This window comes from Miscanthus floridulus, chromosome 2 (genome assembly GCF_019320115.1).
Source record: "Miscanthus floridulus cultivar M001 chromosome 2, ASM1932011v1, whole genome shotgun sequence".
Classification (NCBI taxonomy): domain Eukaryota; kingdom Viridiplantae; phylum Streptophyta; class Magnoliopsida; order Poales; family Poaceae; genus Miscanthus; species Miscanthus floridulus.
The window spans coordinates 173,635,082-173,658,561 of record NC_089581.1 but is presented as its reverse complement, the minus strand read 5'-3'; the positions used below and the strand labels follow the sequence as shown (position 1 = coordinate 173,658,561).

General features: G+C 49.1%; 1 pseudogene; it reads right to left on the bottom strand.

Annotated features, from left to right (window-relative positions):
• Positions 1-14,797: 14,797 nt before the first annotated feature.
• LOC136537474 (phenylalanine ammonia-lyase-like) lies at positions 14,798-16,706 on the bottom strand (annotated as a pseudogene).
• Between the last annotated feature and the right edge of the window lie 6,774 nt (positions 16,707-23,480).

Below are 23,480 nucleotides of genomic sequence, written 5' to 3'. Positions count from 1 at the left end.
CTCGATTAATCCCTCATCATATTAGGCAATCACGGTTCAGTGATGTTCTCGGAATTGAACTGGATGCCACGATGATGAACGCATCGACCATAATCATAGCAACATATACATGTAGATTACGAGTTAGTATGATATATGTTACAAATTTGAGGTCATAATACACACAAGGGTTACCTCAAAATATCTGAGCATTCCAGTACTGAAAAAAACTAGAAAGAAAAAAAAATCTCTGTGCTCCAATTTCGTCTAGGAGATTAATAAATCTCCAGCCAACTGTTAAAATCACTAGCACAAGCAAACAACTCGACAACAGCAGGATCCGAAAGTGTACGACGAAGGTAATCTTGCCTAGCTCTGACCTCCAACAAACGAAACAATGAGATGCAACAAGAATAACCCATTCAAGTGAACACAACGAATCACAGATCTTTTTTACACACACACAGTTAACTTCACCATTCGCCAAAGGAAATTACTTAAAAACAATTCATGTACAAGAGCTCTGGTACTGCTTATCCTGCAATGTTATAAATATACATTATACAATTGTATATACAGGGAATTTGTCCTATCATAGTTCATAGAGAATGGCAGAAGGAGCCATAAATGAGGAGGACCCCAACTCTCTGAACAGTGAATAGGTCTTCAACTCTTAGGCGAGGAAAAACAAAAGATATCTTAACTCTAGTGAAACTGGTGGGAGTGCACGATGGATCGTATATGTACAATAATTATCACTTGTACAATATTATTCAAGCTATGGAAAATATCAACTGAAATTATGCCAAGGGCGACAGGCTAATGTAGCAGCTGCAGAATTGCTTAATCACTCATATTCTCATTTTCCTGCTACCTGTTGTTTCAATAGCACCCATCTTATTATGACCGTATTTCCTGTTTTCAGATAATCAAATCTTTGCGGTTTGCGTGGTTCATTTATTGGAATCTATGTGATGCCAATCCCTGTCCCTCCCATTTCTCCTTAAGACACTTGATGCCATCAACCAAGCACGGAGATCTCATCCTCTTTGCAATGTGTCACAGGGCCTGCCAGGTTATGTCCAATTATACTTCAATGAGATGTCAATCCTGGGAAGGTGATGTTATAATCTTTGGCTACCCAACAATAAGGATGTCCCAATGTACTCACTACTATAGTAAATAAATATGTCTAGTTTACATACTATATTAACCATGTGCATTCTGTATTCGAAAACCAAAATGTGCCAATCAGTATTTTCTTTGTACCAACTGAGCTTTCTAATTGAGCTTTTATGAGATAATCCCACAGAGGGAAAATGTTGCTAGTTCAGGTACTGCGGTTGATAAATTAGTTGGTGACCGATAATAGGTCTCTGAAAAAGGAAGTGGAGCAAAAATGCAATCCTTTTATTTAGGTTTATCCAACCAGAACCAGGTACCAAACTACACAGTAAAACAATTTGATCCTTACTGGTTCTTGAACAAGCGTGGTGGTCCTAGGTTTAGTTTAAATTTAACTACTCCCTCCATCCCAAATTATAAGTCATTTCAACTTTCTTGGAGAGTCAAAGTATATCAAGTCTGACCAAATTCATATAATAAAATAATAACATTTATGATACCAAATAAGTATCATTAGATCTTCATTGATTATATTTTCATACTATACATATTTGATGTCATAAATCTTTATAATCTGTCGACGAAATATGGTCGGCAGTCCATCTAGGGGTATGCCAATGATGGTAGATTGTCGGTAGACGGTGCGCGTAATCAGGAACCAGATGGTGACACAAGGCGCAGAGACAGCGATTTAGACAGGTTCGGGCCGTCTGGTCGACGTAATACCCTACGTCCTGTGTCTTTGGTGTATTGTATTGAGATGTATACAGATTGACCTCTTTGGATCTGTCCTCTAGGGGACCCTTGCCCCTCCTTATATACTCCGAAGGGACAAGGTTACAAGTAAAGTATCCTATTTGGTACTATTACAATGTCTTGCGGTGCACGCCAAGCAGCGCCGTGCACGTCTTGATCTCACGGGTCGGGCCACCTCGGATGGTGCGGCCCATGTACCATCTTGTGGTACCCGGGGGTATATCCCCCACAGCTAGTCCCCGAGCGCCATGTATTCTGATGCGACACACCGTTTCAACCTTCTCCGAACAGTGAGGCTTGAGTTTTTGACATCTCCGACCACCGTTGTCGCCGGAGAAGTAGGTTGTCCGAAGAATGTATGGTGCTCTTAAGAAGAAAGAAAAAGATTTCCGTCCTGGGAAGTGTGCCCACTTGTATTTCTGAAAAGAAATGTAAGTGCGTCTTGAAGCGTAGCATCCTTGATCATCAGAGACGTAGTGGTCGAAAAACAAGCACATTCACCGCAAGGTGAAGTGTGCCCACTTAGTCCCCGAGCCTGGTAGTAGGTGACGTAGGCACGTGGTGCCAGGGTCTAAAAAGAATTCCCAGTTAAGTTGTTTATACTCAATCGTCGTACAGGCGATACGAGATGTACCGGCAGGTGCATCGTACCGATGTAGTCCCCGAGCTTGCTGGAAGGCGAGGTATGAGCCTTGTAGCAAGGTCTAAACGAGAAAGAATATCCCAACTGTATGCGAGTCGTCAGTCGCATGTAGTTGAAACGCAAAGTCCTCGAGTCGTGGTCGGAGAGTGGTCAAGGCAGTCCCCGAGCATAGGTCGAGGAGCGAGCGACGAAGTCCCCGAGCCGTGGTCGGAGAGTGGTCGAGGCAGTCCCCGAGCACAGGTCGAGGAGCGAGCGACGAAGTCCCCGAGCCGTGGTCGGAGAGTGATCGACGCAGTCCCCGAGCACAGGTCGAGGAGCGAGCGACGAAGTCCCCGAGCCGTGGTCGGAGAGTGGTCGAGGCAGTCCCCGAGCACAGGTCGAGGAGCGAGCGACGAAGTCCCCGAGCCGTGGTCGGAGAGTGATCGACGCAGTCCCCGAGCACAGGTCGAGGAGCGAGCGACGAAGTCCCCGAGTCGTGGTCGGAGAGTGGTCGAGGCAGTCCCCGAGCACAGGTCGAGGAGCGAGCGACGAAGTCCCCGAGCCGTGGTCGGAGAGTGGTCGAGGCAGTCCTCGAGCACAGGTCGAGGAGCGAGCGACGAAGTTCCCGAGCCGTGGTCGGAGAGTGGTCGAGGCAGTCCTCGAGCACAGGTCGAGGAGCGAGCGACGAAGTTCCCGAGCCGTGGTCGGAGAGTGATCGAGGCAGCCCCCGAGCGTAGGTCAAGAAGCGAGCGACGAAGTCCCCGAGCATAGCTCGAAATTACTGCAATATAAATATGTAGAATGGTAGTACATGATGTACAAAATAATAAATTATGGAGAAAAAATCAGCAGTGAAGAAATAGCGTATGGCGCTCAGCAGTCATTTGCAAATGAGCATGATGTGATAAAGCAGTTGGTGCTTTGTAAACATCAGTGTTAATATGAAGTTTGTGTTTATACTTAATATAAATCGCCCGACCAGTTAGTATGTAGCTGAGTCTCCAGCCCTAGCCAGCCCGTGAACCATAACGCGGGGCGTGGAGCCCGTGCACGTGTAGGAAGAACAAAGCGTCGCTAAGGAACCGCTGCCGACCACCCATAACGCAGAGGGCAGACGCTCGTGCACGTGTAGGGAGGAGCCAGAGACAGGGCCGTCTCTGGAGGCATCGAGCGTCAACATGACTGGTCGAGGATTTGCATTAAGTATAGATGTACGTTATATTTAAGATGGTATACATGGACAAACGTTATTTGAAGAATAATCATGACGAGGACGTTGTGGAGAAACGTCGTAATGAAAATTATATTAAATATAAATATTAGAAGTGTACTTATCTTTGGATAGAAATCTGATCGGTGGCGATGAAGTTGTCCGGTCCTCGAGCTTTCTGATCTGTCGTCATGATCGTGGTCGCGATTGTCGTAGCGCCGTTCTTCGCGGCGATCATCATTGCGACGTGGTCTGGTGGTCGAAGCTCGGCGGAACCGCTCGGGATGTTTTCGACGTGGTCTGGTGGTCGACGTGGTCGAAGCTCGGCGGAGCTGCTCGGGACGTGGTCGACGTGGTCTGGTGGTCGAGGTGGTCGGAGCTCGGCGGAGGCCATCGAGCGGTGACGACGAGTCGACGGCGAGGGACATCGGCGAAGGCCGTCGAGCGGTGACAACGAGTTGACAGCGAGGGACATCGGCGAAGGCCGTCGAGCGGTGACGACGAATCGACGGCGAGGGACGTCGGCAAAGGATATCGGCGAAGGCCGCCGAGCGGTGATGACGAGTCGACGGCGAGGGACGTCGGCGAAAGATGTCGGCGAAGGCCGTCGAGCGGTGATGACGAGTCGACGGCGAGGGACGTCGGCGAAGGCCGTCGAGCGGTGACGACGAGTCAACGGCGAGGGACATCAGCGAAGGCCGTCGAGCGGTGACGACGAGTCGATGGCGAGGGACATCAGCGAACGATGTCAGCGAAGGCCGCCGAGCGGTGATGACGAGTCGACGGCGAGGGACGTCGGCGAAAGATGTCGGCGAAGGCCGTCGAGCGGTGACGACGAGTCGATGGCGAGGGACGTCGACGAAAGATGTCGGCGAGGGCTATCGGCGAAGGCCGCCGAGGGCAGCGGTGGCGAGTCGTCGACGAGGGCTGATGAGACCAGCAACGGCGAGTCGTCGACGAGGGCTGACGAGAGCAGCGGCGGCGAGTCGTCGACGAGGGCCAACCAGAGCAGCGGCGGCTAGTCGTCGACGAGGGCTGACGAGAGCAGCGACAGCGAGTTGTTGGTGAAGACGACCTCGAAGGTGGTTCCGAGATCAGATCTGCTGTCACAGGGGCTGGTGTAGCAGCGATGAATCGTCGTCGTGGACCGGGATGGATCTCCACGAGATTGACGACGAGAACGCGTTGTTGATTTGAGGTCCATCTGGCTCGCCATGGATCAAGCGCACACCCCCTACCTGGCGCGCCACTGTCGACGAAATATGGTCGGCAGTCCATCTAGGGGTATGCCCATGATGGTAGATTGTCGGTAGACGGTGCGCGTAATCAGGAACCAGATGGTGACACAAGGCGCAGAGACAGCGATTTAGACAGGTTCGGGCCGTCTGGTCGACGTAATACCCTACGTCCTGTGTCTTTGGTGTATTGTATTGAGATGTATATAGATTGACCTCTTTGGATCTGTCCTCTAGGGGACCCTTGCCCCTCCTTATATACTCCGAAGGGACAAGGTTACAAGTAAAGTATCCTATTTGGTACTATTACAATGTCTTGCGGTGCACGCCAAGCAGCGCCGTGCACGTCTTGATCTCACGGGTCGGGCCACCTCGGATGGTGCGGCCCATGTACCATCTTGTGGTACCCGGGGGTATATCCCCCACATAATCAAACTTGAAATACTTTGACTCTCCAAAAAAGTTAAAATAACTTATAATTTAAGACGGATGGAGTATACAAGAACTCCTCATCAATCGTCAGCACCAGTAATATAGAGTGCTTGAATTGTGGTACCTTCTGTTTTGAAATTTGAGTCAAGTGTTGAGGTGCCTGACGAGGAAGCTGATGGTATCGATCCACTTGAGATGGATGAAGACGAGCAGTACTTAATTGATCTGGCATGATGTTCACAATCTTGTAATTTTGGCTCTCCATTTATGTTTGGCTGAAGAAGAAACAGGCGTTTTAGTAGCTGAATGGCAGTTTAAGATGCGTACATGATGCATGTTTTTTTCCCGAAAGGCAGCAAGAGATTTGCCTTTTTCGTTAGAAGAAGTACACGATTATTAAAAGAAAAGAAGATACAAAATTCTAATAGGGTGTTTTGTTTGTGGAATGAGGTAGTCCATCATTGACAGACTCTTTAAATTTTTATTTGGTTTGTGGAATGGAATCAACTGATGCATCACCGCCTCATTTCTCATAGGCTTATAATTAACACTAGTATGCAGAATGAAGTCATTCCAATAAATTTGAGTAATGAGCTCATGATACATCACTTACTCTAATAAGGGAAGTATCTAGATGTTGATACATAATTAGGTTAAAATGTTTACATTTCTTTGGGTTGAATAAAACTAGAAAAGCTGCAGATTTCAATGTTATTTTTTAACAAAAACTGTTGGTACAACTTTCACTAGTAGAAAAACGAGCTGTAGTCTCGGTTCTCAACCCCCTGTAATCCCGGTTTTGGAACCGGGACTACGAAATCGGGACTGAAGGTCTTGATTTTTAGTCCCAGTTCCTCTAACCGGGACTAGAGGTGTTTATTGGGTAAAAACAAGTTGCAGCTCTGGAGATTCGAACCTACGACCTCCCACTTCAGCTCTCGCACGCGTTACCATCCACCTACCACCACACATCTTACTTAGATAAGATACTCTTTCCTTTTAAATTTAGTTTGGAGACACCTTTAGTCCGGGTTTGAGACACAAACCGGGACTAAAGGTATCTTTAGTCCGGGTTCGTATCTCAAACCGGGACTAAAAGTCACATTTTTAGTCCGGGTTCGTGTCTCAAACCAGGACTAAAGATTCTCGCACTTTTAGCCGTTGGGTAGGGACCTTTAGTCCCGGTTGGAGCTAGCAACCGGGACTAAAGGTTTCTCTAGTCCCGGGCGCGAAAAATACCAGGACTAAAGCCAAATTTTAAAGTGGATCAAAGGTCGTTTCTCTACTAGTGTTTCTAGACCCTAGGTGTGTTTGCAATTAAGCCTAGGGATCAAAATCTACTTAAAAAACATTTACGATGAATTTGTTAAGTGTATATCAAGACCACAGATAAATTGTGTGAAGTGTATATTAAGCAGATGACAATGTTTTTGGTAAAAAAAAACATGCCGATGGGCCCACAGATAAATTGTGAAACGTGAAAATTTCACCTCTTTTTCATGTATAATCTCATCTCCATTTTTTTTCTTTGAGGAATCATCTATACTCCTATAACTGCTGAAAAACACCGTCTATCATCTCTATTTGCATAAACAAACAAAATTCTAATAAAAAAATTAAAGGCAGTTTGCAAACCCTCCTATTGTGGCAGGGCAGCCAATTATTTGGCCTTTTGCCAAACTCGAGAACCATACCTCCTCGGAGGCTAAAAAAACAATATGTTTTTAAGAATGGAACTAGTAATGACTCCGTAGAAAAACACAACATTTACGATGAATTTGTTAAGTGTATATCGAGACCCATTCTATAGGCCTATATAGTCTATGAGGCTCTATGGCCTGTTCGCTTGTCTTATAATTCATACTTTTTGACTTGTCTTTTCAGCCGGAATAGTGTTTTTCACTCGCAACAAATCAGCGGGAACAATGTTTCATCTTGTTTTTTCAGCGAAGCGAACGGGGCCTATCTATATGGAGTATATGGTTATCTCCACTAATAGAGATCTTATCTTTTGTCTTTTGCAAAGTTAGTAACATAATTTATATAGACCAAGCTCCCAACCCAAGGTCATTATGAAATTTTATTTAGGCCAGGCGGAACATTAGGTTTTTGCGATGGCTTCCAGCCTTCCACTATGGAATTTATTGGAATCCAGCAAACGTCTTGACGGACAAAGGTTCTGAGGACTTTTAGCAAACGCACACCAAACCAAAACTACTCGCATGCCACGCGCACACCTGCCGGTACTCTCGCGCTTGCCGCCAGTCCGCCACCGACCTTAGCACCTCGCCACCCCGCCCCGCCCCGCCCCACAGGCCCTTCCCCTGCCTCCATTGGTGGCTAAAGATGGCAATGGGGCCCTGATCTCTGATTCCCCGCGGAGAATTCTTCTATTAGGGAATGGGAATGGGACCAAGTTCATCCCATGGAGATTAAAATGGTAGGAAGTTCATCCCATCGGGGCTAGCGGGGACGGGGACGGTTGCATGTCCACTGTCCCCGATCCTCGTATCCCCGCCCGACTAGCAGCTACGCAAGCGGCGAACCAGCAAGGCAAGGCCCAACTACAACCAGCCAATATATATATTGCGAGTCTGCAAGTAACCCTAAACATATCCATTCATCCTTTCCTTCCCGTACCAGCCGCCGCTAGCTTCTGCGTCTCATCTCCCGCACCAGGCACGACGCAACTCCGCCGAGGCGCCGACACAGCAGCAGTGTCTGCGGCTCCACTTCGCCCTCCCTCATCTCCTGCACCAGAGATCAGACGTGACTCCGACGAGGCATCTCCATGCGGCATCCCGAGCGTCCTGCTCTTTTCGTGTGTGTTCTGAATAATACTGCATCTCAAATCTAGCCAGACTAGAGACGACTCAAATCTGTTGGAGCCTGCTCCTTCTATCTAGATCAGAGTGCATTTAAGCCTATTCTTGCTCCTTCCCTCTAGATCTTTGTGCTACTAGATCTGCGCGTGCAATGATGTATGTACAAACGTGCTCATGTATGTACTGCGTGCTTGTGGAATGGTGCTTCTATATTGGAAGAAACTAATGGAATTTCACGGTGTTCAATTTGGTGTGTTCTTGCCCTCTTTTATGGTTGTACTCTTCTATGATTATACTCTTCTATGGCTGTCATTGAAACGGGGACGGGGACAACTCTGGCCCCGACGGTTTTGACGGGGACGGGGATGGGTAGGGATGGGTAAAATTTATCCTTGTGGGGACGGGGATGGGTAAAATTTATCCCTACGGGGACGGAGATGGGGGAGTCAGCGGGGACGGGGATGGGGAGTCGATCACCGATGGAGAATTCCCCATTGCCATCTCGATCGGTGGCAGAGGCTCCCGCCACCTCTTCGTCCTGTGCCCTCCACTAACGACTTGCGCCGTGACACCGCCGCCGTTAACCCCAAGGTCATGTATTTATTTTATTTAATTTTTTTGCTCGAAGAGGAGAGCTGCGGTCAATAATACCAGAGGACAAATATAAACTTACATTAGCATAATCTTCAAGTGCATCAACTTTAGTTGCATCTGAGTTAGTGCTGGAGGTCAGGCCTCTATTTGCATTCTCAACATAAGTATGTTCAGTTATCTCTTCACTGCTTGAAGATGAGTGTCCAACCAGATCTGATCCTTCAGCAGAAGTGTTTGCCCCTCCTGCTTCTACTACTGCATTGGGACAAAGTTGTCAACAAGGTATGGGTAAAAAAAATAAACATTATATTTTGGGATTCAGAACTTGTAGAAATTTTGCAAAATAGTTCCAAAATGGCTAAGCATGATCTTAGAATGGTTTGAAACTGAATATAAGACAATTTGGATTTTTACTTGGTCTCAGTATGGCAAGTTATTCACATTTGTTGCTCCATTCTCTGCTCCTAAAAAGACGAAACAGGAGAGGGAGATTTATCTTTTTACCATTATATCGAATAACCACTCCTCAGATAACTCAGATAACACTTTAATCGTTGGCACTACGTTTTTAGTAGCAGATAGAGAAACAGGCTACAAAACTACCACTCTTACTCACGTGGTACACCAGCCCTCGCAACAGCGTGGATCCAAGTCAGCAGGCATGTAGGAAATGCCCCTGCTTCCTTCCTATACTCTCGCCCCTCCCTGCTATTGCCCATGCACGCCGCCGCCGCCGGCACTCGGCGAACCGCTTCAACACCGCCTGGACTACTACGCCATGGCGAGCAACATTGACATGGGAACCGCCACCGCATTCCGCTGTTCACCATGGCGTGCGCGGCTGGCGTCGAGGAAGCCCTTGACGCAGCCCTCGTCACCGTCCCCTGCTGGGAGCGCGCGGTGCTCGGGACTCTCCGGCATGCCCGCGAACGAGCAACACCTGCAACGAGGAGGCGGTGGTGGCCGTGTGCGCGCGTGCGACCGTGGCTGCTGTGGCGGCGGCACGGTTCCAATCGCTAGACCTGGCCTAGGACCTAGAGCGCGGGCCCACGCCCGACCGCGGACATGGCGGACACGGAGTATGCCCCGCCGCCGCATCGACCACCACAATGAACTCGAGATCCCGCCAAGCTTCGTCCCCTAGGAGGCGGAGCCAGACGCAGAGAGGGGAGGCGCGCGCGGGTATGCTACGAGGAACGATGACGTCGAGGCGGCGATGGCTGCGGCCTGGCCTGCACCTCGACGCGCAGGAGGTGCGTGTGCGCGGGGCCTCTGATTCCGTACTTGGCCGGGTCCGAGGGCACGTCGGGCACCGCCGCGAGTCCCGCGCACTGGCCGTGCCGGAAGTTCCCACGGTGGTCGAGGCCATCGTCGTGCCAGGAGAGGCGGGCACGGTGCTGTCCATCACGGGGTGGCGAGCCGTGGGGCAGCAGTCAGGCGTCGATGCATGGGGCGTGGAACCCGCGCTCGCACTGCGGCAGCACGCCAAGACCAGCATGGTGGTCACGCACCGTGGCGGCTCCACGATCTCGGCTACGCAAGCGCACCTTCCGCAACGGCCTCATCGCGCTCTACCTTGCACGGCGAGCACGCGCGCGTGGTGGCCCTGTTCGACGCGTTCCCGGCCGGCGACGGCCTGGATGTGGTTTCCTGGATGGCCATGGTGATCGGGGCACGCAAGGCTGGGCCTCGCCCGTGACGCTGTGGCGCTGTTCTTCGCGATGCTGGAGCTAGACGGCCACGGCGGCTCTGTCGACACGGTGGCCGCCGCCGCGGGGTTCGCGGCCTGCACGAGGCGAGGAGCCTCGTGCTAGCCTGAGAGGTGCATGACAGGTCGCTGCAGCAGGCGTCGCGCTTGATGCCATGGTGTGGAATGCGCTCGATGCTGTGGCAGTGGTTCCGTAGGATGCCGGTGGCAACATCAGCGGCGGGGAGCAGACTAGTGGTGCTAGTTGACCCCCCGAGGAGGAAGAGAGCAGAGGCACGAGAGACATTTCATATGCGCATGTTGACTTGGATTTGTGCTGGCGTAAGAGTTGACGTGTCACGTGAGCAAAAGTGTTATTTTTTATCTGCTTTTTTCACTCATAAAATTATAATGACAACTGTTATGATGTTATATGGGGAGATGCCAATTCTTATAACAGTAAAAAAATTAAATCTCCCAACAGGAGACGTCAACACCGTATTCAACGTGCCTCTTGACTTCGGCGTGCTCCCCGCTCCGTCTCTCTCCCCGTGCGTGCCGACAGGTGGGCCAGGCGCACGTCACCCACCTCGCCTGACGCCTGGCGGCCTGGCATTTCCTCGCCTGCTCCTCTCCCGTCTCGCCCTACCGCCGTCGCGGACGCGACGAGCGACGACGTGTCGTCGCCCGCCTCTCTTCCTCCTCACCCGCTTCCTCGCCCTCCCCTTCTTCCCCACACCCATAGTTCGCCCCAACGGCATCTGGATCTTGCCGCTGCTCGATTCAGGGCGGGCGGTGCTGCTGCGGGATCTCGGCGGCCCGCGAGGCAGGCGAGGCGGGAGGCGAGCGGCGAGGCACGGGCGCCTGGGCGGCCGAGGAGCGGCGCGGGCGCCAGACCGACTGTCCACCGAGGCACCGAGCCGCTGTGGCGCACTGCATCCGCCGGAATACGACACACACGATCTGCAGCCGCCGCAGCTTCCATCTCCAGAAGTGCACATGCTCCTCTGCAGCTACCCCGCTGGCCGCAGCAGCAAATGTAATTAAGATCCGCCTCCATGCTTCCTCTCTCTCTCCCCCCCTCCCCCCCCCCCCCTCCATTTGTTTACCCTCTGCTAGATCTAGCCAGTTTAGGTGTTCACCTATGTATTCCGTTCCATTTGGGTGCAAATTATTCTGTCCCATTTGGCTTTGATTTAGCATGTGGATTATTGTTTTGGAGGAGGATCAGTTGAAGGAATCATCAGCTTGATCACAGCACAACTTCCTGAACATGGCATATTGAGCAGAATTTGTTCCATGAAACTTTTAGTTATGTTATAGTTAAAATTATTATTTTTTCTGTTAGAAAAGCTTTTAGAAGACCCAGAGATCTCTATGTTGTTAATTTTTCATGATGTCTTGTTCTGGGCTCTAATATCTCTGAATATCGAATCAGTTCAGAACCCCAGGATATTGGATTATTTAAACTAGAGAGTTGTCAATACTTCAGTACCTTCCTATTTGGTGCTTAAACATTGGATGTCAGATGAATAATCCAGCAAGTACACATTCCTGAATGTTAGTCCGTTTTCAGGTCAACATGAAACCGCATGTCTATTTTGTGGGCTAAGATTAGAAATACTAAACAATTGAATTATGATTTTAAGATAATGCCAAACTTTTAGAAGATGAAGTTCAATTTTGACTAACATTCTCCCATCTGTTGCCTACAGCATTCTCCCCTTTGCCAAACACTTGCTCCTGCTCCTCGACTGCTGGTTACCTGGTGAAATCAGTAGACGGCATGATGAACACATAGCATTCACATGTTTTGTCTAAAGTCAGTCTTCACTAGCCCACGTGTACCCAATTTTTCAGAATTTTTGTTGGCCAACAGGAATATGCATGAAAATTTTCATTTGTGGTTTATGTTTTGTGCATCAGTACAAATTCATGAATATTAGCAGTTCAGTGTAAGCAAGTGAGCAGCTCAGCTTGTTCCTGCTCTGTTCGGTAGCAGTAGCAACCACAAGCAGTTAGCTTTGGTTCATCTTGTCATTTGCAGTAGCAACAATAAACTGTATGTTTACGAGTTCTGTTCACCTTTAGGTTGCATAGAATTTTTTTTTATTTCTTCAGTTAATTTCACTTGCCTAAGTCGTATTGGTTGTAGCAGTTTGCGTGCAGTGTGTTGATAGGTTTCTGGGCTGGTTTGGGCTGGTTGGTGCTGGTTTGTTGTGAGAGAAAAACACTGTTGGCTGGCTGGTTTGGGCTGGCTAAAACTAACAAGCGAACAGGGTGAGGAGCAGAGTAATTCAGTGGCAGCTATAGCTATTGTTTTTCATAGAGTTCACAGTATTTTTGCTTCAGTGCAATTCGTTCATGGCTGCAGCTTAGAGAGGCTTTAATTGTGACATTGTCATTTCATGAATAGTGAATCAATCGTTCAAGCAATTGTTTTCTATTTATGCAGTAGTTCGCTCCTAAAAATATTCCTTTGAATTGGTCTGAGATTACTGTTCTAAAAAATATTTTGAGGTTGATATACGGTTAAGTAAAATACTGTTGATACATGTGGACTAGCATTTTAGTCAGTATTTTCTGCTTCTATGTACATGCTTTTGTTGGGAATGTGATTGATATACTGTCCCATATTGCATTTGGTGGTTCCCTTTTTTATTTATATATATATTTATATATATATATATATATATATATATATATATATATATATATATATAGCAAATGAACCTGACCGCGAGCCACTAGATGCGCGGAGCGCGGCGAGCACGAGCCGTACCGGGGCGGAGTCCGACCCGGTTGACCCGCGCACCTGTATCTCCTGAGACCCTGCGCGCGGTACAGGCCCCGGGCGCCGCCTCTCAGCTGCAATTCATCCGTTCAATTGATTGCAACTTCGGTCCTACACAAATCGCAACCTTGGTGGTAGGCCAGTTGCATTCCGGTTGGGTAGGCCAGTTGCAACTGCCCTGGACGGCTAGTTGCAGCTCCGTTTGTATACCAGTTTCAACTCAGCACGTCAGTCGATTGCATCTTTAGTCGTACACAAATTGCAACTCATCCCTTCAACCGATTGCAATTTTTGTCGTACACAAATTGCAACCTTGGTGTTAGGACAGTTGCATTCCGGTTGGATAGGCCAGTTGCAACTGCCATGGACGGCTGGTTGCAGCTCCATTTATATACCAGTTCCAACTCAACCCGTCAGCCGATTGCATCTTCAGTCGTACACAAATTGTAACTCATCTTTTCAACCGATTGCAACTTTCGTCGTACACAAATTGCAACTCGTTCGCACACTCGCTGTGTGCCTGCCTGGTGGGGCGGTGTTGGCGTGGGAGAGGGTAGAGGTGTGTGGCGCGCCTGATTAGTGAGTTAGTTGGGCCGGTTGCCCAGACAAGACGCGCCGGTTGGCCTGGGTGTATTCTGTACACAGATTGCACCCATATATATAAAGATGGCAACGGGCAAAATGCCCGCGGATACCAGTGTCATGTGCCCGCGCCCGCGACGAAAATTTTGTGCCCGTGCCCGCGCCCGTCACCCGCCACGGGTGTCATCCTGTGCCCACGCCCGCTATCCGCGAGCATGCCCGTGTGCTCGCCAGATCTCGTCGCCGGCCACCGGGTCCCCTTCCACGTGCTGGTTCTGGCTCCCTGGCTCCTTGCGCGCGTGTGTGTGTGAGACTGTGAAGACTGAAGATTGGGAATTTGGGATAAGGCCGAATGGGCGAGTGGGCAGCCGGTGTGAGGATTGCTCCTGACGGCTCCTGGCTCCCTGCGCGTGTGTGTGGCTCCCTAGCTCTTTGTTTTATTTTATTTAAAAAAGCTTGCGCTCTCTCTGCAGCCAAACGCCACCTCAAAGGGATAAGGTTATGGAGCGGGTGTGGCGGGTATGCGGGTGCGGGTAGAACATTTTCTTGCCCATCAGCTAATATCCGTCGGGTTTAGGGACATACCCGTATCCGTGCCCGCGGGCAGACTCACGCACCCGTATCCTTGCCCAACGGGTCGATTGCCCGCGGGCATGCGGGTATTTTGTACCCGTTGCCATCTTTACATATATATATATATATATATATAGAGATAAATGCACGGTAGGTCCATCAACTTTTTGTGCTGTGTCATTTAGGTCCTGTAACTCTGAAAGTGCAGGTTTGGGTACATGAACTTTTAAGTTGTGCCATTTAGGTCCAAATCTGTCCGTTTAGGGATTAGATCCTACGCGACAATGCATGACAGCACCATAGGTCATGTGAGCAGCACGTGAGGACCCTTTGCTATTCGTTTTTTTGCCGATAGCCCCCTATGCTTTCCATTCCCTCACTCTTCACCCCTTCCTCTCCCTTCCCTTCGAAGACATCGTCTTCAGACGACGTCGGGGCGCTGGGTCGATCGCCGTGAGAAAGTCCTTCTCGCAGAAACGAGCGCTGTGGAGGCCCCCGTGGCGCTGGTGCTCAGGGTCTTCTTGGCCACCGTCATCCCGTAGCTCTTCACGGCGCTCTTCAGGTTCTCCTCCAGGTGGCGCAGGTCCACGACCTGGCACAGCGTGATCAGGAACGTCGACGACACGAGCTTCAGTACGTCGACGGCCTCGGCGGTCTTCCTGGACGAGATGAGGCCGAGGGAGTTGACATCCTGATTGTGCTGCTCCGCGCTCTGGACGTGGTTGGTCACGGGGTTGGCCAGGAACTGGAGCTCAGAGCAGTAGGACGCGATGGCGATCTCGGCGCCCTTGAAGCCGTAGTCCAGGCTCGGGTTGCGCCCTCCGGACAGGTTGGACGGCAGGCCGTTGTTGTAGAAGTCGTTCACCAGCTCCGAGAACTGCGCGAACATGAGCTTGCCGATCGCCGCGATGGTAAGCCTGGTGTTGTCCATGGACACGCCGATGGGCGTGCCCTGGAAGTTGCCGCCGTGGAGTGCCTTGCCACGGGAGACGTCGATGAGCGGGTTGTCGTTGACGGAGTTGATCTCGCGCTCGATGGACTTGGTGGCGGCGCGGATGACCTTGATCTGAGGGCCCAGCCACTGCGGCGACGTGCGGAGCGCGTACCTGTCCTGCTTCGGCTTCATCAGCGGGTCCAGCTCGCCGAGCTTCTTGGCGAGCATCATGTAGGAGCTGCCATCCAGGATGTGCTCCATGATGGCCGCGGACTCGATCTGCCCCGGGTGGTGCTTCAGCTTGTGGGTCAGGTGGTCGGTGTACTCGGGCTTGCCGTTCATCACCTCGCAGAACATGGCAGACATGACCTCGGCGAGGATGGCGAGGACGTTCGCCTCGAACAGCACCATCGACGCGAGCCCAGAGCCGACGGCCGTGCCGTTCACCATGGCGAGCCCTTCCTTGGGTTGCAGCTCGAAGAAGCCGTGCTGGATGCCGGCGATCTTGAACGCCTCCGCGGCGTCCACCTTCCTGCCGTCGGGCGCCACCGCCGTGGAGTTGGGCCGGCCGATGACGAGTCCCGCGATGTTGGAGAGCGGGACCAGGTCACCCGATGCGGTGATGGTGCTCCAGAGCGGCAGGCACGGCGTCACGTTGGCGTTGAGCAGCGCGGCGATCGTATCCAGGATCTCGAAGCGGATCCCGGAGTAGCCCTGCAGCAGGGTGTTGATGCGGACGAGCATCGCGGCGCGCGTGGCCGCCGCCGGCAGCACGTGGCCGTTGTCACTGGTCCCGAACGCTCCGGCATTAAGGAATCTGTATATAGTAACAAAACACACAAAAAAACGTGCGACACAGGTAAGCAAGCCTGTCTTATTAATGATTACATTACAGCAAACAATTTACCGTTGGGAGGGAGTGTAAATAAAAACTAAAAAAATCCTTGTCTGATTGCTTACCGGATGAGCTCCCTCTGGAGAGCGCCGCCCTCCTTGGTTCTCCGGTGGGAGGTGGCGCCGAAGCCGGTGGTGACGCCATAGCTGTCGGTGCCGTTCATCATGCTGTTCATGACCCAATCGCTGCTGGCCTTGACGTGGCCGCGCGTGGACTCGTCGAGCTCCACCCTGGCCTCGCCGACGGTGGCCACGGCGGCAACCTGGGCGACGGTCAGGCTGGCGCCCTCGATCTTCACCAGCGGCCTCCTGTACTCCTCCACCATCAGCTTCACGGCTTCCAGGTGGCTCCCGGTCAGGTCCTCGGCCGCCTTCACCCAGTTGAGGGCGTTGGCCGCCCGCGGCGTGGCCAGGCAGACACCATTGCCCCTGGCAGCGGCGACGTGTCCGTTCTCGCACTCCATATCGAGACGGCAACGAACTAGCACGGATGAGGTAGCAAGTTTTGACTGTGTCTGGAGGAGGCTTGGTAGCTGTGGTGGGCGTCTGGAGGACACATGAGCGCCCCGGCGTCGTCTGAAGACGATGTCTTCGAAGGGAAGGGAGAGGAAGGGGTGAAGAGTGAGGGAATGAAAATCATAGGGGGCTATCGGCAAAAAAACGAATGGCAAAGGGCCCTCACGTGCTGCTCACATGGCCTATGGTGCTGTCATGCGTTCCACGTAGGATCTAATCCCTAAACGGACAGATTTGGACCTAAATGGCACAACTTAAAAGTTCATGTACCCAAATCTACACTTTCAGAGTTAATGGACCTGAATGACACAGTACAAAAAGTTAATGGACCTACAGTGCATTTATCTCATATATATATATATATATATATATATATAGCTCACGGAAATAACCGAAGATCAAAACATATAGAAGAATTATTTTAATCTCTGACAAACACAGGAAGCCACGACCACAAATATTATCCCAAACAATAGGGTCTCTATCTGCAGACGGATCAAACAATTCTTCAGAGTAATCAAATACGAGCAGTAGCAGTGATACGAGGGATCAGCTTAAAGAGTAGATGCAAACCAATCCTAGAATAATTCTTCCACACGTACAACCACGGTTAGAAGATGAGGAACTCTGAGAATTCCAAAACGACACACCCAAACCGTAGTAGCTTGATCACATACTCCACGTAGAACCACAAGGAACCGGAAGATAACCTTCAATATGAAGAACATGATGGGATCACCGTCTAGAGTTTCTCGAGTGATGGCTCGGCAGGGAATAATCCACGAATAAAACTGGTCTACCCTGTTACGAGGGCCAACCATCGACTCCACTATGACTCGTACACGTGACTCCGACACACAAGTGACCTGAATTAAAATTATAAAAGGAAGCAAACTTGACATGCTAGCTACGACCTCATATAAAAGGAAATATTCTAAAATAATACGGCTACATTGCTAATCACCATATTTAGCCTTTCTGATCAAACGAAGCCACTAGCAACTCACGCCAATAAAATTGGAGCCAATCGTCAACTAGTTTCTTATATTCGATGGCTCCTTAAATTGGCATAATTCCTTTTCTTTGGATAAATTAGCTCCACCAAATATAATCGAGGTTGGCATAGTAGCAGTAAAATCTATATTTCCAGCCTTCGTCACATTTTGCTTTGTATCAAAAGAAAATGAGTCAAACTGAATAACTTGATGAGCCATGGGCTCGTCAGGAGTCGTGGCATTGAGGTTGGGGTAACATATACAGCCAAACACGTGAAGTTGGGAGTACGCTGGAAAAGAGCCACGTAGGAGCTGGTACGGGATTTTGTTGCCAACAGAAGAGAGGAGGGGCGCCGATTAAGCAGATAAATGGCTGTAGCAAGTGCCTTGGCCTAGAAGGTTGGCGGCATGGAAGCATGGACGAAAAGAGTGCGGATGGTGTTGTTGATGGTGCGAAGCATACGCTCAGCTTTGCCATTCTGCTGGGAAATGTAGGGGCAAGAATGGCCAAGCAAAATGCCATGACTGGACAAGAAGGTGGACATGGCGTTATTGATGAACTCAGTGCCATTGTCGGCCTAAAAGCATTTGGGAATAGAGTTAAACTGAGTCTGAACATAGGCAACAAAGTCAATAAAGTGACCATAGATTTTGGATTTTTGGCACAGTGCAAAGGGTCCAGCAGAAATGAGTGAAATCATCAAGGATGACCAGATAATATTTGTAACCCGATTTGCTAAGGACTAGAGATGTCCTGACATCACAATGAACAAGAGCAAAGGGTTCTGATGTTGTGGATGCTGAAGTTGCAAAGGGCAGACGCGTGTGTTTGCCAAGCTGACAGGTATGACACAAGGATCGTGCTACTTTAGTGCACGTGATGACCGACATGTTTTGAAGAGAAGACACGACGGAGGCACCCGGATGACACTACTACTATACTTTTAACCGAGTCGGGCAAAAACGATTAACCAAGACGGGCAAATGATCCACCTCCGCTGAAAGGTCACGGTTAATCTGGTCTTAATGGAGGCGGTTGGTCCAACCATCTTGGTTAATGGATTAACTGAGGCGGTTGCCCTAACTCAACCGCTGAAAGGACCGAGGATACCGCATAGAGGGGGTGAATAGGTGTTTCTAAAAAATTAACCCTTTAAAATGCGGAAACGATTAGAGTTGGAGTTTTCAAACACTTAGAAACTCCTAATCAGAGAAATAGACCCCTCACGAGTAAGCCAACAGGGTAAACAAGGTATATTGAATATGTATACGAGATACAACCCTGCAACCACAAAGTTAGAACAGAGAATGAATAATTTTAGCACAGGTAGGAAATATCGGACGTGTCCGGTATCAATACTGGACATGTTCTGTATACACGAGCTATGCAAGTTAGCTCCCCTCTTCTTCCCTTTCGATATCTTCTTTTCACTTAGTTGCTGATACCTTTAGTTAACCTGTATACAAGCTCAAGCAACACACAAGATCATGAATGACAAATGTAGAGAGAGAGATCGAGACACGCGATATATTTTACCGAAGTTCGGCCTTCGTCGAGACCTACTCTCCGTTGAAGGGGCTGCAAGCGACCCAGCGAAGGTCAGCTCTAGAGGACCATGAAGACCACTCTCTCGGGTCACACCTACAATCGTCCGGAGTCTTTTCCAACTCATTTTCCTCCTTCCACTAGTTTGATTCCTTCCCTTGCGCGGTGGAATCGAACCATTACAAACTTTTTGAGGCACACCACAATCTCTCGGGTGCTCTCTGACGATGCCTAGATGTCGAGGACCGAAGAGTCCAAGAGTAACAAATGTAAATCACGAGATCGACAACATGCACAAGTGCTCAAGGGTGGCTTGCTTTCAAATTTAAATCTCTCTTAAACCACATGATGGATTTTGCAAGATTGAATCAATCCCTCACTAAGAGAGGGTTGGAGAGTGTTCTCAAGGCCCAAAAACGTGTGAGAGAGTCAGTAGAATCAACAGCCTCCAAAGGTGGAGGCTAAGGGGTATTTATAGCCCCTTTGAAAAACTAGCCGTTATGTGACCGTTGGGCAATACCGGACACGCCGTACATCCCCAATGGTCACTATGTCAGTGACGCGCGAGATGTCGGGACTCCCGACGATTGTCGGAACTCCTGGCCCCTAGAACTCCCGACTCATGTCGGAACTCCCGATGAGCCTAGTTGAGACCAATGAAGAAGTCACTAGGGTTAGGCAGATACCGAACTTGTCTGGTATCAATACCGACTGATCACAACAAACTGAGTTAGTTTTAAGTCTCTTAAAACTCTCGTTCTTCACATGGGTTGGCTTGAGCACTTATGAATAGTTATTTATCAACATGATCCATCCCTCTTGATAGTATGTCATACCTATTAACTCAAGATCAAATGAAAATGGAGTTTGAAGCGCTTGAGTTGAATTTCCTTGAATTGAAATGCCACAGCCTTCAATCTTTATCAAGTGAGGGTGTCAACCTATCGAATTTGATTTTATCCTTGAGTATAGCCATATTGAGCAATTTGACTTGATTCCATTCAAATAAATATGAATTTACTCTAAATGCATCAAGTCACTTCCAATACTTCATCTAGGATTTGATTCTTCACCTCAATGTGATCAACATGGTTTGATTGGTGCCTTGACTAAATGTAGGTACTTCCTTCTTCACCCTAGCTAGGTTTCCCGATCGCCAAGCTGTCGCTTGCCCTTCACCCTTGCTTAGTACCTCAAAGCCTTTCCTTGCTATCATCACCATCTCAAGCCATCTAGTCACACTTGGTGTCGAATCATTCATTAAATTCATTTGTATACTTGTCTTTTATCTTAGCAAGCTTCAATCGGTGAGACCAATCCATATGCAATCCCTTGTGTCTCATTAACTATTTTTCAACATGCTTGCTTTCATATGAATCATCGAAATCCCACAATAAATAAGCCTTGCATGAATTATATTTGCATTGTTGTCTTGTGTATGAACTAGATTGTTTCCAACAATATATTATTTTGGCTTTTATTAAATACCAGTGAGACAACCTATTACCTGTCCACACTTAGCAAATGGGTTAGACCTTTAATCACGTTGTCATTCAATCATCCAAAATCCACTAAAGGGCTGGATGGTAGGGCTGGTGAGATGGTGTAGAGATCGCTACTGCTGTTGCAGCAAAGGACGACGTGTCTCGATGATGGGTCTTCGATAGAAAACCAGAGGCATCAAATTGAATGGAACAATTATTATCACGTGTAAACTGACGAACGAAGAGAAGGTTACGAACAAGGTCAGGAGTGATGAGAACATTATTAAGGGTGAAGGTGGTGTTGGCAGTAGGGAGAGAAGAAGTGCCATGGCATGAAATAGGGATAGTATGACAATTGCCAACTATGATGACAAAATGAGAGAGATGTAGGCGAGAAAGGAGTGTACCAGATGATGACATGTGAGAAGTCACGCCGGTGTCGAGGACCAAGTGGTGGCACCTGGAGAGGAATTAGGCGGCAGGGGCAAACCTGCTACTAGGCACGCAGCGAAAGAGGGCTCTATGTAGGCGCAAAGGCTGCAAGATTCTATTGAGCTGGCCCAAGGTTGCCCTGTCCGTGTGAAAGCTCTAGTTTGGTTTTGGTGAATTGATGAAACCCTAAGTGCTAACCTAGTTTATCAAGTGATCATGAGATAGGTAGCACACTCCAAGTGGTGAAGCAAATGAAGATCATAGCATGATGATGATGATGGCATGGTGACGATCAAGTGCTTCGACTTGGAAAGAAGAAAGAGAAAAACAAAAAGCTCAAGGCAAAGGTATATTTTGTAGGAGCTATTTTGTTTTGTTGATCAAGACACTTAGAGTGTGATCACATTTAGGTTTGATAGCCGTACTATTAAGAGGGATGAAACTCGTATCGGAATACGGTTATCAAAGTGCCACTAGATGCTCTAACTCATAGCATATGCATTTAGGATCTAGTGGAGTGCTAACACCCTTGAAAATGTTTGTGAAAATACGCTAACACATGTGCACAAGGTGATACACTTGGTGGTTGGCATATTTGATCAAGGGTGGTGAAGTTTGGGTGCAAGGGTAAGAAACTCCACTGGCGCCCTAGACAGAAAAGACGGAGGTCACTATGAGTGACCGGACGCTGGACTTGGTTGGACCGGAGCGTCCGGTCAGTGGCAGCAGAGGACATGCGTTTCGGTCTCATGACCGGACGCTGAGTCGCTCAGCGACCGGACGCTGGCAGGGTACGTCCGGTCAGTGTTGACGTATGCTAACGTAGGGCATACAGAGAAGACATTGTGTGACCGAACGCTGGCCGTGTCCGGTCAAAGCATGACCGGACACGTTCGGTCGGGAAAAATCGCGTTTGGAACCTTACTGGAAATGACCGGACGCTAAGGTCCAGCGTCCGGTCACTTTCTAACTAACGCGTCCGGTCAACAAACGACCGTTGAAATCTGACGAACAGTATTTGAAGCAGGGGACACGTGGCGTGAATCACGTGACCGGACGCTGAGGGCCAGCGTCCGGTCGATCGGACCAGAGCGTCCGGTCACCCCGCGTTGTGCCCAGTGAAGGGGTACAACGGCTCTATTTCATGGGGGCTTCTATTTAAGCCCCATGGCTAGCTCAAGCTCACTCTCTTGGCCATTTGCATCGACATAGCAACCTTGTGAGCTTAGCCAAAGCCCTCCCACTCATCTCCATCATTGATTCATCATCATAGTGAGACTGGGAGTGATCCAAGTGCATTGCTTAAGTGTTTGCATCTAGAGGCACTTGGTGTTCGTGTTTTGCTGTGGATTTCGCTTTTTACTCTTGGTGGTTGCCGCCACCTAGACAGCTTGGAGCAGCGAGGATCGTCGAGCGGAGGTGGTGATTGTCTCCGGCTCCGATCGTGGTGATTGTAAGGGGTTCTTGACCTTTCCCCGGTGGAGCGCCAAAAGGTACTCTAGTGGATTACTCGTGGCTTATGTGATCATCATCTTGTGTTGGTTGTGCGGCACCCTATTGAGGGTTCGGCGTGTGAAGCCAATTAGCGCGTGAACCTCCAAGTGAGTGAATCGCCACAACGAGAAGTAGCTTGCCGGCAAGCAAGTGAACCTCGGTAAAAAATCATTGTGTCCATCTTTGATTCTGAGGTGATTGGTCTCCATTGTTACTCTCTCTTGTGATTGATTGGCTCCTTCCTCTACACGACGGTATAACCTTCTTGATCACTCTTCTTACATTACCGCAAACTAGTTGTCAAGCTCTTTAGTGTAGCTAGTTGTGAGAGCTTGTTTGCTTGGTTGGTGTGGCTCTTTAGTTAGTCTTTGAGAGCACACTAACATAGGGTAGTGTCTTTGCTTTTGTGTGGATAGACACTATCTAAACTAGAATTGTGGTAGGTGACTTGCAATTTGAGTAGGCTAGCGCAACACTTGCTTCGTCTCATAATTGTCTAACCATTTCCTTAAGTGTTGTTGTAGAAATTTTATTAGGCTATTCACCCCCCCCCCCTCTAGCCATTAGGATATTTCAAGTGGTATCAGAGCCGAGGTCACCGTTATTTGAGGCTTAAGAACCTTCGGTGTTAAAATGGCTCAAATCAACAACACTAAGAAGCCACCCCAATTTAATGGCTCAAATTATTCTTATTGGAAGTCAAAGATGACCACACATATCAAGTCAATCGATAGAAAGGTGTGGAAGGTGGTAGAAACCAAAATTGAGATT